This window comes from Cuculus canorus, chromosome 1 (genome assembly GCF_017976375.1).
Source record: "Cuculus canorus isolate bCucCan1 chromosome 1, bCucCan1.pri, whole genome shotgun sequence".
NCBI lineage: Eukaryota > Metazoa > Chordata > Aves > Cuculiformes > Cuculidae > Cuculus > Cuculus canorus.
Window position 1 is genome coordinate 112,268,356 of NC_071401.1, and position 18,571 is coordinate 112,286,926.

Below are 18,571 nucleotides of genomic sequence, written 5' to 3' on the forward strand. Positions count from 1 at the left end.
AACTTCAAAGTTTTCTTGGAAAGACTAAGGGCTCAATCCTGCTAGTCTTTACTTCTCTGTTAAGATTTATTTAATTCACTAGGGCCTCACTCTGTGGAGAAGGAGCTACTCATTTGGGGTCTGTGCTTTCAGTGAACTTAATATATATTTGAGAGTTATAGCACTGAATCATTTTCCAATTTACCAGACAGGAAAGCCTTCAAATGTCAGAGAAACAGACCTTCCAAGGGTTTTGATGTTGATAATGTATAGAAGTGGCCATGGTCTCTTCTGACACAGCATCATGTTGAAGGGCAAAGAGAGAATGGAAATTTGCTGAAGCAGCAAGAGAGAATTCTTCAGGGAAACGATAGGATGTTTTGATTAAACCAGTTGAAGAACAAATGTCTCTTGCTAAGGAAGGTTGAGGGGAATTGTTTCAGCTCAGTGTTCTTCTCCCTCCTCCCTTCGGCTTCTGTGAGTAACTGAAGTATATAAAGGATTTTTAATTTTCTTTCCAGATTTATGCGTCTGTAAACTAATTAAAGCATCACCTGTATGCTGCATTTAGCAATAGCTTATATTCACAAGGGGCAATGTAATTTTTAGATAACAATGGTGTAAGAAATTATTTTCTGCATACTACTCTTCTACCTTATAACCTCCATCATCAATACTTCTAACGGTCTGTTTGAAAACTGTACATTTTTAAAAAGTATTGGGACAAAGCTTGTAGTAAAATTTGTTTGCTCTCTCATGAAGATGGGATAACCCAATTGAAACTGATATGTCACAGTGCTATGTAGTCTGTAAACGCAACTGAAAGTTGGTTCTGGTCTAAATGTGCCAAAGTTTCTTTTCCACATAATTCTGGCATGTTGGAAATGTCCAGGTAGGTCAAATCAGTGTTATTTTTTGAAAGATGTAGTGGAGGAATGGTTTGTCTTCCTTTTCCATGACAAATAATTGTTGTTTGCTGAAATCTAAGAATAATAGGGACAAGCTGTTATGTTGCACCTTCTCAGTGTGAGCAGAGATTCAGTCTGGAAGTAGGATTGGAAACAGATAAGTGAAACAAAATGTTGTGTTTTGTGTTGCTTGAACTGCAAACATCTGCTTGAGTTTAACTTTTCCTACCTTATTATTACTTAGTGACTGCTATTTTTCTTTCTCCTTGCAGCTGATGCATCTGTCTCCAGGAGAGACAGTTTATTAATAAGTTCATATTTATTTGAGTTCTGTAGTATGTCATAAAGTAACTCGGAGTGCTTTAAAAATATTTATTAAACTTTGAAGCCCCCAGCTATGAAAACTTATTCTCACTGGTTAAAATGGAATCATTGAAATACATCAAATACTCAGGGTTTAATAGTTTACATAGTGCAAATAAAAAAGGCAAAATATAGTAGAAAACAAAATAATAAGCAATAATAAGTTTTTTACATTGCTTTTTTCACCATGCTAATTGAGAAAATACAATGATTCTGGAGATGTAATCGAAGGTTTAAACAGTACCCTATTTCTTTATGTATTACAAGTGCAAGTCCATCCAAATTAATGCAGAAATTGATATTCAGGTAAAAATGTTTTCTGTGTATTAGAGTCTTCAATAAAATCTTCAACAGAGAAGAGCTAACTTTGTCGTTTTTTCTGTTCCCCCCAGTTTTGTTTTGTAAGAGAATTTAGTCTTACAATTAAAGCAGTAGTTAAGAACTCATAAATCTTGATTTTTATTTCCGGTTCTACTAAGTGCAATGTTGAGTGAATGCATAATTCTCTTTTAAATAGAAGTTCTTTGATGCGGTTCCACAGTTATGCAAATTGTGGTTGTCCGGTTTATGTATCATCTGCTTTTTTCTCTTGCTTAAATTCTCATTACTGCAGATAAAGTTTAGGCTCAAATTTCAGTTTGATTTGTTTAGATCTTCTTATGAAACTACTATTTTCTCTCTTTATGATACAAAATTTATAGCGATCATAAATATATTGGTCACAATTTGAAGAAATTGACTTCTAAACAAAAAATGTCTCTCCACAACTTCAATGCAGAGTCAAGCTTCTTCATCTTATTTACATACTCTATGTGATATGAAGCGTGGAATTTCTACTATAGGTTACTGATTTGCTAAAATATTTGGCTTCTTCCTTTCCTGAGAGGGACTACGAATATATAAAATGCCTATGTAAAAATACATATAGATTGGTTGGTATACATACATGTGTCTCAACTCTAGAGATATACTTGTAAGGAAAAATAATTGCTTCTAAGAAAGACACATAGATATCAGCAAATGTTACAGTATCATTTGGACCTCGGAGAACTGTGTAAGACTTATTTTTCCTGTTCTCTGTTGAACAGTAAGTATTTCATGTATTATTTGGGTCTAATCAGATACTTTATTATTTGATGAATCACCCTTTCCTTTTGTAAAAGTAACATACCACAAGTAGCAATCCTTTTTTTTTAAGGATGACATATGTCACATTTGAAGGAAACAGTCATTATAGCATCACAAGATGTACAAGGAAAGAAGGAAAACTCATATAAATGCATTTCTTTAGTGACCCTCTGCTGTTGTCTTTCCTGTTCTACTCATTGAAGCTGGTTACCTTTTTTACGCACCTAGAACAAATATGGATCAGTCCCAGGAGGAAAGTAATGGACTCAGAATTGTTTTGGTGGTATCAATTCCTGTATGGAACACAGCTGGGGCTATCAATGCAGAGCTATTTAATCATGTTTACCATAGTAGCTACCTACGGGGTGCCAAATGTAAAGGTTACTATATTTGAGTAACGTTGTTAAAGACTTGGAAGGTTAGAAATGTGCTGTCTAAATGTTAAATTGTGTAATGATGGGAGAGGATGGCATTTCCTTGCTCCTTCTGCCACTGCTTTCTCTGCTTCATCTGAGATAGGATGCTATTGTATATGTGAGGGTACCTGCTTCTCCTTTTGTACTGCTTAGAGAGTGCCGGAGGTGTCCTGCAGCCATGCAGGGACCCCTACTGTATCATCCGTGTCTGAAAAGGGCCTTCAGATGTCTTGATTACCATTATTTGTGTTGCAGGAGCAGGTTTCTCTTTTCCTGGCCTTTGTAGTGGCATGCCCATTTGAGAAGTTAGAAGGAAGGAAAAATGTTTTGGCTTCGGTGACATGAACAATGCTGGTGCTTTGCCTGGGGTCCCGTGCTGTGCCTCTGGGAGATGGGTTTTGACCAGACAATTCACCAGCAGCATGCCGTAGCAACAGCTCTGGAAAGTATCAGACACGTAAGAGTTTTTTAATGGGGTTTTGATTGATAATCTCAAATTTGAGCTTCTCGTGAGAGAGATCCCTGAGTGACCATGCCCTTGAACATCCATTTCTGCAATCTTTCTTTCCCTTTTCATTTGAGTTTACTGCTGAGGCTCCATTGAGCTTTCATGTAATCACGATACTCTAGACTGAAGGCTGTAGGAATGAGATTTCAGCAAGGCTCAACTCAGAATAACAAATATCAAGGAATTAAGAAAAGCAAAGTCTGCAGTTCTCTCTGTTGTACAATCACTGTTTAATAAGATATACTTATATAATGTGGCTGGCATTGAGCTCTAAGGGATCTCTTACTGTGTTGATACTGAAAACGCCGGGAAATAAAACTCTCTTAAGACAAATTTTGGAGTTTTAGAAAGCAAACATCCTTTATCAGGACTGGGCAACTTGTGGGAGTGGTCTCCATCAATCATGTGCAATGAGACAAAGGCTGATTACAGAATATACTTCCCAATTACTTGCATATGTATAAATTTCCCCACAAATCTTATGCATATTCTATTACTTTCCAAGGTCTAATTTTAATGTTATGAAACTTTGCAACATACAAAAGTCTTGCTAATTTGGAGCTGGCTCCAGCTGTCTGCTTGACCTTGCCTTTTAAGATAAGATGAAAACTTCAAACAGAAGTGATTACAGAAGAAGAGACATCTATTCAAAACATATTATACTTCACACAAGAAGTTATCATTTTCAAAGAAAGAACAGTGTCTGAAAAACAACATTTTGAAGAAAACATGTTATCAGAGAAAGAAAACATGGTACCAGAGGGACATTCTGTCTAACTTCCAAAAGCCAGAACTGCTTCGATGAAACTTAACTGTACTTTATCTTAAATAAAAATTTTCCACTTTGAAATATTTCACTTTGTGAAGTTTCAAAATATTCCACATATTTATCATGCTTATAAGATTGGATATTATTTCTTAAAAGCAGAATGAGAAGTGACCACTTTGCAGATGCAGGGCTGTAATCAATGGTGGAAAATATTGATCTGGCTGACAATGTAGCTAGAGATGCATAAAGCATGGAAACTTATATAAGTTTTCAAGATTTTGTGAACTTGACTCCTTTCAACTAAGAAACTAAATATTGAAAAATACTCTTTATAAAAGCAAATTCTACAGTGCCCTTAAAGATCAATAAAAATGTTTTTAGAGCATTTCCCTTTCGCAAAGGGAAGTTTATAAATAAGAAAAAGTGTTTATTTGGAAACAGCACGCTTGGGAGCTTGACACTATAAGTAGTTTCCAGTTTTGTTGCAAAACAGAGTAGAGGTGGAATTAGACCTTGTTTTACTTTTAGTCTGGTTCTGTTAAAGTTTTCTCTGATTGGCTGTAATGTTAACAATCCAATGATAATAATAACTGTATTGCTGATTTTTAGTATAATAGAGCATCTCGATTTCAACTAAGATAGACATTCATCTTGTTGTTTTAGTTCCTTCCTTTGTAGGAAGCATTTCTACTTTTATGTTCTTAAGTAGCAAAAGATGGAAAGACAGCAAAGATGTTAATTGACATGTCAAAGGTTTTACAGCAGGTTAGAAATTAAATAAAATATATTCTGAATGGTGATACAGATTTCTGTCTACGTTAGAACACAAATCTGCCAAATGTGCCTGCAAGCCTACCAGAAAGATACTAATGAACTAAACCTTTCATCTGAGGTAGCCATGATTTCTTTTAAAATCATTATTTCAAATGAGGCACAATTCTATGGACAATTATTTGTGTAGTTAATAATGTATTAAGTAGCCATTGTTGATATCCTGCTCTGCATGCTGCTGTTGCACAGCTTTGAAAATAATAAAACACTGAATTTCTAGGGCAGAGAAAGAAAATCAACACAGCACTGCATGCCATTTTGTATTTGTTCTACTGTATATTCAAACTGTGGTTCCTCCATCGGAATCATAATAGTGTTGAGTTAAAAATGAAATCGTGTGGAATTTCAGTCTTACCCAACCAAACAGCCATTTTATCTTTCTTTGTTCATCCTTCCACTTCCTTCTGCATTACCTGCATTTTTCTGAGTGCTAGTGTGCATGTTAACCAGAATTGTATGTGCTAATACGTGAGAGGAGGGGGAAGAAAAACAAAGATTTAATGTTATTGTTTTATAAATGTTATTCTGTTGTATAATTTAACCTGATGGTTTCAGACAGTGTCCCGAGTGCTAGTATTAAAAGCTGTTACAATTTCAATTATGTCAATTGTGTATTTTTCTAGAAAATATTAACATTTAAAATTCTTTTAAAGAGTACTTAATGAGCGAGTAGCAATAAAGTGTGTAATGAAAACATGGTGCCAGACAGTATTTTTGTTGTAGCAAAATAATCTCTGAAAGAAGAACAAGTTTCACTATAGGAAGAAATAGATACATTTTCACTTGGTAGGTGAAGACCTCTAGACATCTACTGGAATGACACTTTAATAAACAGTAAGTAGATGTTACAGTTGATAAGAAGAATAAAAGGTGGGAAAAAATATCAATAGCTGTTGAAAGAAGTCAGGCCCCAAAACAGTGATCTGATTTTTACATATTCAATGTAAAATCCTCTTGAGGCTTTTGGGCGTGTGAAAAGTTAGCAATATCTAGAGGGAACCAGAGGAGTTGAATCTGTGTAGTTGGACTTAGGAAATATGGGTAACTCTTCCATAGCTCTTGAACTCTTGGTAAAAGTAATCTGAAGACTCTTGGAAAAGTATGTTCTTCATAGACAAACATTTGATAACACCCACTGAATTACTCTATCAACTGTGCAATTACTGCAGGTTGGTGCTGTCTAGAGCTCTGTAATGTTTATACTCAGTTTTCAACTCAATGATATATTGTGTGTACATTAGTGAAGAACTTGGTGTTCGGGTGATAGAGTTATGGACAGTGACAGAAAAAGAAGAAATCAATGTAGCTTAATATAGCTAAGGTAGGCACAGTGGTAATGCACTATATGGTTCCATCAAGTAACAGTAAAATCAGGCACACTGATAATTCACTACTTACTTTCAATAAGTAGAGATAAAACCTTTGACTATACCATGCTTGAGCTATTCTGATTAGGACAAACTGAGAAATCTCTGTGTAGCTATGCTCACACTAAACAATTTTAGAATTAAGCTGATATTTCTAAAAAAATAATAATAAATTAACACTATATTTCTGATGCTAAAAAGCATGCAGCTAAAATCCATATAGAATTTGAAATTAAATTTATACACACACACATATATGTTGGATTTTCTACTTCATATTGTATCAAAAAGTACAGGATCTTGTACCAAATATTACATTCAACTAATGGATCTCACTCACACAATAGTGTCTATCAAATTCTTCTCTCTGCTGCTGAGCACAACGGTACCTTCAAAGAAGAACTTGAAAGTATTGTCTGTGGGCACAGGGCCTTGGGTGAAGGTGGAGGGGATGGGTTTTTTTCTCCAGAGTCAGCCTGGTAAGTGGGAAACACTTAAGTAATAAATCCACACATACCTCATTGTGCAGCTAGTGTCACAGTCAGAGCTTTGGCTTCTGTAACTAAGGGACCCTCTCTGAGTAATGAAAGCTGCTGCAAAGGCAGGATCCATCTAACAAAGTAAGGCAGGAGCGTCTTTGTCAGTGGATTTGTTAACCTGGTAAGATTGGCCTTTAATCCTCCTGAAAGACTGAGAACTATATCTTCACATAAGCGATCAACTGACTGAATAGTAAAGGCACTCTGTTGTATCTGCTGACCATAAATACAGAAAAATGGGTCAGGGATGTCAAGGTTACTGACAGCCTTGGATACAGCAGCCGTGAGGTGGTGCAATTTATGATGAGAGAAGACAGTAAGCTCAATAGCAGGACTTCAACTCTGAGCTTTGAGACATTACCCAAGTTAAGGAAAGATTGAATTTGGAGAGCCAAAGCTCACACAGATTTCTGTCAGTGAGAGAGAACATGATTAGCAATACATAGTCCATCCAAGTAGCTGGCTACTAGTGTCTTCCCATCATCTGTCAATGTTGGAGCTAAAAAAGTTCAAGACAACGAGCTGGATGTCGGATCAAATTGTTCAGCAATGTTGTATGTGGTACCAAATCGGGAAGACCAGTGAATGCACTGGTGAACAGAGTGGCTTTTCAGAAGGATCCCAACAAGCTGTAAAAATGTGATGAAGGGAATCTCATGAGGAGGAGGTCAAACAGGCTGACTCAATGAGCTCTTGCAAAAGAAAAGGCCAGCTACACACTGGGATGTATTTGCAAGACCAGTAGGTGTATCCCTGTGTCCTGTTTTGTCTCCCCAACAGAAGACAGACATTGACATACTGCAACAAGTCCATTGACAGGCAGGAAAGATGGTCATGGTGCTGCAGTGGATCACGCATGAGGAGGGGCTGAAGTAGCTGGTTTTCTTCAGTCTTCGGAAAAGAAAACAGAGCAGAGATTTTGTGGTTGTCTACATCTATCTGAATGGAGGGTATAAAAAAGAGTCTCTTTTTGATGGTGCAGAGTGGAAGGAAAAGAGGCAGTGGACACTGTTTACAAAGAGGATGATTCCAGTTAGATAAAAAGAAAAAAAAATCACCATGAGAGCAGACAAGCACTGAAACAAATTAATCAGAGAGTTTGTGAAGTCTCTATTCTTGATGACATTCAAAACTTACCCGAAAGAGACCTTGATCAGCCTGATCTGTTTGTCCTTTTTAGAGCAGAGGCTTGGACCAGGTGATGTCCAGAGGTCACTTCTGACATAAATTTCTCTATGTGTCTATAAATTTAGTGGACTTTCTTTTGTTGACAGTTGAAAGTTTATAATAATAGATAAGCCTCAGCATCTGAATTCCTAAATTCTCTGGATTTGCCATTGAGTGTTTTGCTGTAGTTTATGCCTTAAACTATCGGTTTGTAAAATATTCTGCAAATAAAGCTTACCCCTAGGGAGACTATGAGATTTCGTCAATGTTTGTCAAACGCTCTGGAATCCCCTAAGGAAATATGTTATTTCTACATTTTCCAAAAAGACTTTTTTCATTTATTATGAGGATGTATAAGATGTTTTTCCATTTTTATTAGTTTATGAATTCAGTAACGATAGATAGGTCATTACTCATAATACAAAGTCTCAAAGTGGTTCAAGCATGAGTTATTGACAAAGGTTACCCTCAGTTTTTATGGCAAAAGAAAAGATATTGATTAGCATGTGTGTATTTTCAAGGCTATTACATCATATAGTCTGATACTGGTGTAGACAGATGTTTTTGGCCTGGTGATTCTAGTTCAGGCATATGAAAAACAGAAGGAACAGACGTGAGTTCCAGCTTGAGCAAACTTTGGAGAAATATTGTGATTATTTATTTTAAACAAGCTCTACCTCAAGAACATTTTTATGATGATGTGCAAGTTTAAGTCATGGTATTTTTTCATTTAAATGTCAGGGGCTTTTTTTAACAACTGCAGGACTGAGTGTGCATTTGGAGTTTAGTAAGATATTTGCCCTTAATTTGAACTGAAAATAGTTATTTCAAAACTAATGGCATCTCATCTGCAATTTATTTTTCACTGACAGCACTTGTCCAGATGGCATATAAGTGTAGGTGTAATTGCTACAGCACACTCCATTATTGTAAAAGCAGCAAATAGTCGGCTCACTCTTACACATATCAACCACATTTCACATGGAGGAAAAAAAAATTGTATATAGCAGATGATTTCTTGAGAGAACCATAAAGACCACCTGGTGCAAACTGAGCATAGATGTTGCAGATATCGCCGTACTGCTGTAGTGGTGAGAACATTGACAGGTTGGAAGAAATTCTCAGAAGATACCAGCAGAGAGCAATTTTGAAAACAGATCAGAACAACTGGGTAGTGGTTGTACTGTTTGGTTAAAAGATGGCAGTGGGCCCAGCTGAATTAAATGTTACTCGTCACATAAAGTGTTCACAAATGTCACAAAGCAAACAATGGTGTATAGTTACAGGAAGGAGAAAACAAAATTACTGGTAAATGTTAGGACAGTGCAAAAATGAGGATTCAAAGTAGGAGATTGAGTAAATATAAGGAAATATGGGTAGTAATTATGATAGGAATACAGTAAATAGAATTTATTTTGCTGGATTTTGCTGGTTTTTAGCAATGTTGTTCATTATAGATTTAATAGAAATTACGGTTTTCCTGTTACCTCACTGTCATGGATAAGAATTATGAAACTTTGGCTTATCAGCAATTTATAAATTATTAGGGTAGGATTACAAAATTCCTATTAACACTTAATTATCAGTTGATTTACAATGTAATTAAAAATGATTCAATTTATATTTTACAATCAAATTGATCAGCCACTTAATCAGATCTCAAAATAATGAGATTCACTCCTATTTACTACATGGTATAATAACTTTATGCAAGCACAGAGGTATAGAAATGTGTGTGCACAAAGATATATTAGTATTTAAGCACGGGAGAAGTATAAGTTATGACAGAGGGGGAGAGGCTAGCCTGAAAATTTCCATCTCAAGACTGGTAAGAATACTCACATATAAATGCACCAGCATTCCTGACAGGCGATTGTTGGATCTCAAAGGGGGGTCGACGTAGATGAAGGCTTATTAATTTGGTGTCTTAACAAGTGTGATTGCACACAACACGTGAGAGGTGTCCTAACTCAGTGGAAGATTACTGGTCCCAGCCTGCTGTGATCTGGAAGAGCTCAAAAGGGTCTTCCCAATTTGAGATAATTGACTTTTGTCAGATATTTGAATATTAATTTTGATGTTTTAATATTCACTTTGGCTGCACTTGGAATATGTCATACTAATGGAACTTTCCACTAGTTGCATCAGACCACCCCACTTTCCACTAATTGCATCAGGGCCATAATCAAAGTGTCAGGTGTCCAGTGGGGTGTGGCTAATGATCAATGTCTTTCTCAGGCAGTGGTGGGGACTCTTCCCAGACACACAGTATCCCAAGAAGATTGGGAGACTTCCCATGTGCTCTGCATTACTGTATTGTAACAATACTTTCCTCAGTGTGCCTGGTTGCGATTACTCTTTATAATTTCTCTTCTTCAGGCAATAAGGGAATTTCTTTCCCAGTTATAGCAGTTTCAGGTAGGCCAAGGGGCTGTCCTGGTGCCTGGGATGACCACCTCCATACAATGGGAATTATTCCTACAAAGGCTGTGTTCCATTGTATCAGATAATAACCTAAATAAGGGAGGGAAGGTACTTTTGCAAGTGCATCATAAAGGTTATACAAAGCAGCACAGAGTGTTCTTTGTAGCTAATGGGATGGGAATAAATCCCACCACCTAAGCCAGCCCTTTGCAACTGCAATGTAAACAGGGATCATGAAATTCATCTCGTCTAACTTAAAGTCTATGTGTTTACTTCTGGACTGATCACTCTTCTTTCCTTTGTATTCCACGGAAGCAGGTAGTCTTGTTTAGGCTGCAGCTCATTTGTGTCATTTTTAGATATTAAGATTTGACAAATTGCACCTGAAATGCTGTTGACTCTTTGTTGACGAGATCCTTGCTAAACTGCAGAAGAAGTTGTGGTGGCTAGCTAGCTCCAGTGTAGACATGCATATATATATGGATGAATTTCAGTATTAGTCATAGTCTTGTGATGATGAAAATTAGAAACTTTGTTTAGAGCTTCTGATTAATTCTGACACATTGCCCTAACAAGAGACTATATTTCCAGTATGGTGTTATCGAGGATACAGAATTGAGTGTTTGTGGCTTGGCTGTATTTTATTCTGTCCTGGTGATGCATTTAAATATCTTTAGGTCTGGCCAGACTATCTATATTTAATGACTGATGTAGATTAATTAGGAGACTGGAGGTCTGCATGTCCAGAAAGTATAGTGTTTTCCAACTTAAGAGAAATGAGCTTTTTATCTGGAAGTTGTCTCCTTTGTGCCTGTTTGTGGCCCAGGCAGATGGTGCACTAATCATCCTTACAAATATAGTGTATTGAGTATAAATAATGTAAAAAATCAAGGACTTGGAACAGATAATCCATTAGTTCTGTAGTCACACTGCAAGACAGGTTTCCTCCCTCTGCCCCATGGTTCTGTCTGAGAGACAGTTGAGAGAGCTGCTCCATCTTGATCTGACAAGTCTAATTTGGGTTTCACAAATAGAATTTCATTCTTGTTGTAAGAAGGCATATATACAATATATGTACTTCCATTTTTTATGTTTAAATTAAGATCCATCTTTCTTGTCTATTTCCACCCCCGACACAGTAGCATTGCAACTTCTTTTAAAAAGAAGAGCTGTATTTTGCCAAAGAATATCTTACAGCAGAAGACTGGAAAAAAAAATATTTGATTCACAGCTGGTGAAATGGATAGAAGAGGCATTTTGGTAAATATTCATTACACTTGAGGTTCCAAAATATATGAGATATTTTAATTTTATTTTCTCCAAAACGGTAGGTTATTACATTTTTAACAGATACACTGCACAAATCCAAACAACGTATTTTGGATTTTCGAAGATTATTCTCCTGGGTGTCTAAGACAAAAAGGAAGACCCACCTATACTACTAGGGTTCTACTAATTAGGAGAAACCCAGATAAACCTTGCAGGCTAGCTGTGCCTTGGTTTACTGAGAAAAGCAGAAAAACATAACCAAATTAAACCTCCACCCAAAGTGTACTCATTGGAGTATGGGAATGAATCCTTGTATGCCCTTCTAATGTGATAAACCATCTGTGTCAAAAAAAAAAAACAAAAAAAAAACTTTCATGCAACACCTTGCTCTTACCCTGTTATAGCCCATGGACTACTATGGAAGATGGAAAGGGGGAAAATAAAAAGTCAAGGAAGAATAAAAAATAAATTACCTTTGTAACAGCTGGAATATGCTCTGAAGCATTTTTTATTTTTTGTCATAAATACTCTTAATACACAACTGTAGTTGTTAGCTTGTTATGGAAATGAAGATAGACCTAGCCTCCTTCTGCTTTTGCAGCGATAAGATTGAACAAGGGACGACAAATTTAAGGGCAAAAGGAATAGCTGCTACTACACAGTCCACCTTTCTCTCCACTATTATATCTGAGTTAGAGCATTTCTTCCAGCATCTTTGTTAAAGCATATAATTTCCAAATATACCCAATACCCAGAGTGTTTACAGAAATGTTACCATAGGATAATTTCAGGTTCTACATGTTGTTAGTTCTGAGGTCCAAAGTTTGTATATTGGGTGGGAGAATAAAGACTTGGCACACAAATAGTGGTGCTTGTCTTGTAAGTCAGTGATCAACTGGAGCTGTCGGTTGCCTGCAGATATTCATGTGAGTGGGTAGCCATAGACACAGTGTATGTGTGTTGTTATAGATCTTTCTGAGACAATTTATGCTTTATGTCTCCACAGCAGAGAATTCAGTGGTAGAAAATTCAGCAATTTAGTAGTGTTCTAACTAGAAAAACGCTGCCTCTTGGTGCATTGACTGGAAATGCTTCAGCACTTGCTTTAAGAAGATGTGGAAAGTATATAACTCCCATCTCTCACTCTTGAGCCTCAACAAATGCTTTTCAAAGGCACAAAGATCTGCTGCTTTCCAGGTGGGATGGATGTGGTGGTTCTGTTGTAGAGTTCCTTTCTTGAGCAGCTGGTGATTTCTAAATCTTCCTAACAGATTTGTTTATTACATGGCTGACAGCTTATGTGAATTAAACAGTGTCCAGTGCTTGGGATGCTTTGACAATGACAACTGAAAATTTAAATGAGGGTCAGTAACTGTCATTTAGTGCTATGAAGGGACTAAACCGAGTGTCCTGGATGCTTCCTTACTTATAAAAAGTTAAGGCTATTTTATTACATTTGGGTTTGTATTGTATTGGTTTATCAGTTCCTTTCTCTTCACTTTCTAGGGGGTCATTTTGTTAATGTGTATCTTTGATGAAAATGTATAAAACCCCCCAATCTATAATGTTTACCAAATCTCTGGAGTTAATTAAAGGAGGGAATGAGTGTATGGCACAGAAGGTGCCATTTCTTTAACCACAAAAATTAATATGCTACTTCTTGGGCTTTCTTCCCTCCTCCTCATCCCGGCCCCCTCCCGCCCCCATCTTTCAGGAGTTTGATACCTAAACACAGTTTTGTCATCTGTTTTGGAAGAATTAGGGATATCTTCTAGAAGAGTGATCTGAGTGGAAACATACTCTTTATGGTCTCTCTGAAAATGATATGTAGTTCCCAGGGCAAGCAGGTAATGAATCCAGCTACACGCTGGGCAGTCAGTTGACGATCTGCTTGGCACAGCCCAAGGACTTATAGAATCTCTGGGGATGGAAGGGAACTACAAAGATCATCGAGTCCAACTCCTTTCCTTGCACAGGACAACCCCAACATTCACACCCTGTGTCTGAGGGTGTTGTCCAAATGATTCTGGAATATTGTCAGGCTTGGCATTAAAACTAGTTCTCTGGGAAGCCTGTTGCAGTGTTCTACCTTTGAGTGAAGAACCTTTTCCTAATATCCAGCCTAACCCTTCCTTGGCACATCTTGCTGCCATTCCCTTGGGTCCTGTCCTTGGCTGTCAGAGAGGAGAGATCAGCACCTGCTCATCCTCCTTTCCTTGTGAGGAAGTTGTAGACTGCAATTAGGTCTCCCCTCAGTCTCCTCCAGGGTTAACAGACCAAGTGACTTTATTTGCTCGCCACACAGCCTCACCTCTAAACCTTTCACCAACTTGAGTTCTGTGGAGGAAACAACTAAATTGTTGGCTGTGTTTCAGTTTTCTTATTTGTCCTTTGAGAATGATAAAGCTTATTCCCCTCAAAGCTGTGTTGAAGCTAAATTTAAAATGTGCAAGATAGATTATATTTATTGATGGAAACTGCTAGTAATGTGAAAAAGCAACAAAACCTGGTGATAATGCTGTGTTTTAAGGTGGGACAGAGAAACTGTCATGAGTGTTTAAAAAACTGCCTTTCTGAGCTTGGCTCAGTGAATGGTCACTAATATTTTGGCAGGACCTAAGGAAGGATGAAAATTACCTATTTTTTTCTCATCACAATCGATTATCTTTTCACCAATGACTCTGCAGATTGGTTAAGGTGAAATGAGATCAAAGATTACAGGGAAAAAGTAATGCCTTAATATAAACCTGATTGCTTATATTAGAAACAGGCCAAATGTGATACTTCAAATGAAAAGTTTCTGGGAAAATGTAAAGCCATGGTTCCAGATACCTCTTTGCAATTTTTGGATTTCATCTAAACACCAAATTATATTCTGAGTTATTTGATGATAAAATCTCCTAGAAATGTTTTTTCCCTTTAGGTTCTTAACTAAGATTATCTACATGTACATCTCTTAGACTATTAAGTCATCATCACTCAAAGTGTCAAAACTTGATTAAATAAAGGCTTTTACCACCTTTATCACTACATTTTTCTGAAACCAGACAAGGAGGATTTGGAACGTTTGGAGGAAGTAGAGATAGCTGCACTGGATCGTGGAGGAGGGAGTTTGGACAGGGGTTGGCTGTGGTGATCCATTGGAGTAGCGAAGACTTTGGAAAATGAGGGAATGGGGAAATCCCTGTTCTCAACATTACTCCCATCCTTTCCCCTTCAGCTTTCCACTTACATCTCAATAAACCACCTCACATCTTACATCTGCTTTACAGTTATTTTGAAATTGCACAGCACCTGCATCACCAGCAAGTTCATGCAGTAGTTTGGCCTTTTTAGTTTCTTCAGTGCTGCTTTATGACTAGATAGCCCTAAGGGTGAGGACAAAAATCCATGCTCTACCTTACTGATGAGAAAACCATTACCTGTCTTCTAGGCCTTGTGTGACTGCTGTTCTGTTATCTCCTATCTCTCTTCTTGTGAATCCTTAATGGAAGGAAGTAACACCGTGTGAGTAGCAAACTCCACCTTTAAATTGTTGACACACGCTTTAAAGTAACTACTGCAAGAGGATAACCTGGAACAGCAATGAGACAGTTACTCTAGAAAGATTCTCACATGTTCTATGGAATGTAAAGATTATTTTTTCGTCTTGGGTTTTCTTTGGCAACAACCTTATGGACACAAGAGTTTTCCCTACAAAACCCATTTGCTAAAATAATCAAGCTACTTTTCAGTAGAAATGAAATAGTGGAAGGGGTGACATATTTATTACCTGATTATATTTCATAAAATGTTTTTATATAGTGATACTGCAGTTAAAAAGACCCTAATTAAAGATTATCAATGAAATTTCAAGTATTTTAATACTGATAACAATTCTGAATTACTTCTGTCATGAAAAAAGACATTTGTTAGAATTGTCATTTTACTTCTCGACTAAATTCATAGACACAATTCAGAACTGCCTTTTTTTAAGGAGGAATGTTTATGTTCATAGTAATTTTTTTTTTGCCAGATAAGCCTTATGAGCAGTATAGTGCATTTTCTCTCATAAGGCCAGGGTATATGAGTGAGGGAGTTTTATTAGAGTAGAATAACGGTATAGTGACAGAAAATTGATAGGATGCCCCAATGCAAAATGAGGCACTAAATGAGGTCACTCAGCAAAGACAGCCTTTCCCAAAACTTGTCATTTGTTTATATTGCAACATTTTTGACTTGGTAAGAAAAAAGCTTTGTTGTTTGGGGTTTTTTTCTGTCATGATACTAAAATGGATATGTAATCATGGGTTATTATGATAGAAGGGATTTGTAAACTTCATATTATTGTGTCAGGATGACTTGGAACAGGAAGGGGGAAATGCATAAGGCAGGAGTACATTATCATGATAAACAATGCATCCAAAGAACACAGAGAATGGGGAAGATGGATGGCCTTCTGCCTCATTAGAGAAAATCAGCTTTTCTTTATATATATTCCTAGCAAAATCCTGGTAACTTATCTGGAATTGAGAAGGCATATGCACCTAATGTTATTTAAGAATAGCAGGAATAGGTTTTCTAGTTCAAGCTGTAGCTGAATAGCAGTATCAAGAGAAATTCCCTCTCTTCTGTTAAAAACTATCTAAGCAGAAACAGGAAACAGGACTGTAATCTGAACAGATGTGTGAGATGAGAGGGCTTACATTTTTAATAATGAACTCCCCCAGAAAGATCTTAAATTCAAAAAGCAAAATTTAAAATTAAAAAATGGTCAGAGATGGGGGCTTGGATAGAGAGGGAGATTGAATAAAAAGAAAACAAAGTTTCAAGGTAAAGTCTCAAGTCATTTCTCTGAAGAACTTCTGCCCCACCTGCAGTGTCTCTGCAGCTGTACTGCTACTTTCAACTTGGTTCCGGATGAATGAAAAACAGTTTGCTGCTTTCTGGATTGCAATAATTTCTGTCTCTTCCTTGTCCCACCACGTCCTGCTGTCAGGTGGCTTCTCCTTGCCAAAATAGGGTTTGCTGCCCTTGAGGGAAGGAGCAGTCTCTTTCTTCCACATCCAGTCCTTCCTAGGGAAAAATGACATCTGAATGGAGAACAAATAAATTACATGGTGACCTGCGTGCTCTGTGAGGGAGAAGAGGCTGGTCTGCAGCAGCTTCCCTGTGAGGAGAGGGGTCTTTGCTGTTGTCTTAATGAAGGACATGGGTTCCAACAGGAGGAGAAAGAAAGAAGTGTGCCTCCAGGTTTCTCTGGCCACATGAGACAGTGGGGTTGCCTGTAATGTCTTGGCTGCAGAAGAAAAACTGCAGCCACTTGGAAGGATCATTCATTATGGATTTTGGAGTACACTTTATTGTTTCAAAATAGTATAAGTTGGAAAAAAAATACGTACTTTTCTTCTCAGTGGCATAAAGAGTTGTTAATAGCTCTTAGTTAATAAGAAAGTCTAGTGACAGTCACATGGAATCCTGTTGTCTCAGTTTTAAGAGAATACCAGCAAGCTCCTGCGGTGCCTTTCACCAGCCCTAATTCAGGAGGTTCTTGAGAGCTGGAACAAATACTTGCAACCGTGAAGGCTAGGTCAAGCATAGCAGAGACTGTCACCAGTACCTGCAGTCAGTTGACTCCTCTGGCAGGCAAGTAGTACTCCCATAGTGAGCCTGACAGTTCCCCCAGTGACATATTTTTGTCATGACTGCACGTTGTGTGCTGCCCTTAAATGAGGGTATGTGCCTACTGTTGGCGGAGTGCGTCTTTGATTTGATGATCTTCAGTCTGCCAGGAAAGACTCAGGGGAGCTGCTCTGATATGAAATGAGCTATGTTTAAATATCCATGCCTAATTGCAGCTCCCTCACTGCAGGATTTCTTCAGGAGCCAGCACTATAAAACACTTAGTAAATACAAGTAAGAGTTTAAGGATAGAAACAGTCGAGACCTGTACAGTTGTCCTATTGCAAGAGGACATTATGTGATGCTCCTTTGCCGTCATCTCACAGCTTTTGGTGCACCTCTGTGTTAAACTGGACTGATGCACAGTTTTTGAAGGGAGAGGGTATGCTTCCCACAGGAAGGAGACACCCGCAGCTGCTGATGGAGAAAGCAGAGCCTTTGCTAATGATATTATGTGAATTAGGAGAAGCAAAGCAAAGGCAGCTGTTCTCTTGGTGGACAGAGACCTAACGTATTTTAAGGAATGAAGAGAAATGTCCTAAAAGCTTTAGAAGGAAAAAGGTTTCAAGTTGAGCCATAGACACAGGGTCACCCAGGGCAAAGGATAGAAAGTGTTCAGTCCCTCCAGCACATAACACAACAGTTAAATTGGCTGAACTAAGCCAGAATCTTCTTCTGTAGGAAGGATGTTCAAAACAAACCAATTTAGCCATGTAGCAATGGTGAACTACTGATCAGCCTGCTATGCTTTCAGCCAAGTTAAATGATTTAAGGGATTGAAAGGAGGAAGAGGCTGGACTGGGCCTTAGTACCTGCATACCTGCTTTACTTGTCTGTTTGTTTGTTTTTAAAAACAGAATGACTCACTCAATTTTTATTACAATAGGCTACATGTATCTCTATCCACAGATCACGTTTTCCCTGTTTTGTAGCTAGATTTAATTGACAAATCTAGTGAAAGTGTCAAGCATCATACTTGTGGTGGCTGATGTTTAGAGTAGTATATGCATAGGCTTTGTAAAGGGAAGGGGAATGGGACCTATTAATGCGTTGCTGCGGTTTGGGAGCTGACTTCTGAGTCATTGATTTAAGGCAATTTTCTGTGTGGGATGGGAGGAGAGATGTGGAGGACCCTCACGCTGTAACTGCATCTGAAACGAGCTGTTGTTTGGCTGTCTCCTGATTCTGGTGAACCTAGGACTGCTCAGCTTTGTCCCAGGGTTCTCGGTCTGGGCTTAAAGG

The 18,571-nt window shown here is 37.7% G+C and overlaps 1 long non-coding RNA gene across 1 annotated transcript in view; it reads left to right on the forward strand.

Annotated features, from left to right (window-relative positions):
• Window positions 1-313: 313 nt before the first annotated feature.
• LOC128850958 (uncharacterized) overlaps window positions 314-18,571 on the forward strand; it is a 208,682-nt gene continuing 190,424 nt past the window's right edge. The window contains exon 1 of the long non-coding RNA XR_008448227.1: window positions 314-456. This is a non-coding gene — a long non-coding RNA (uncharacterized LOC128850958). The remainder of the gene's footprint in view (window positions 457-18,571) is intronic.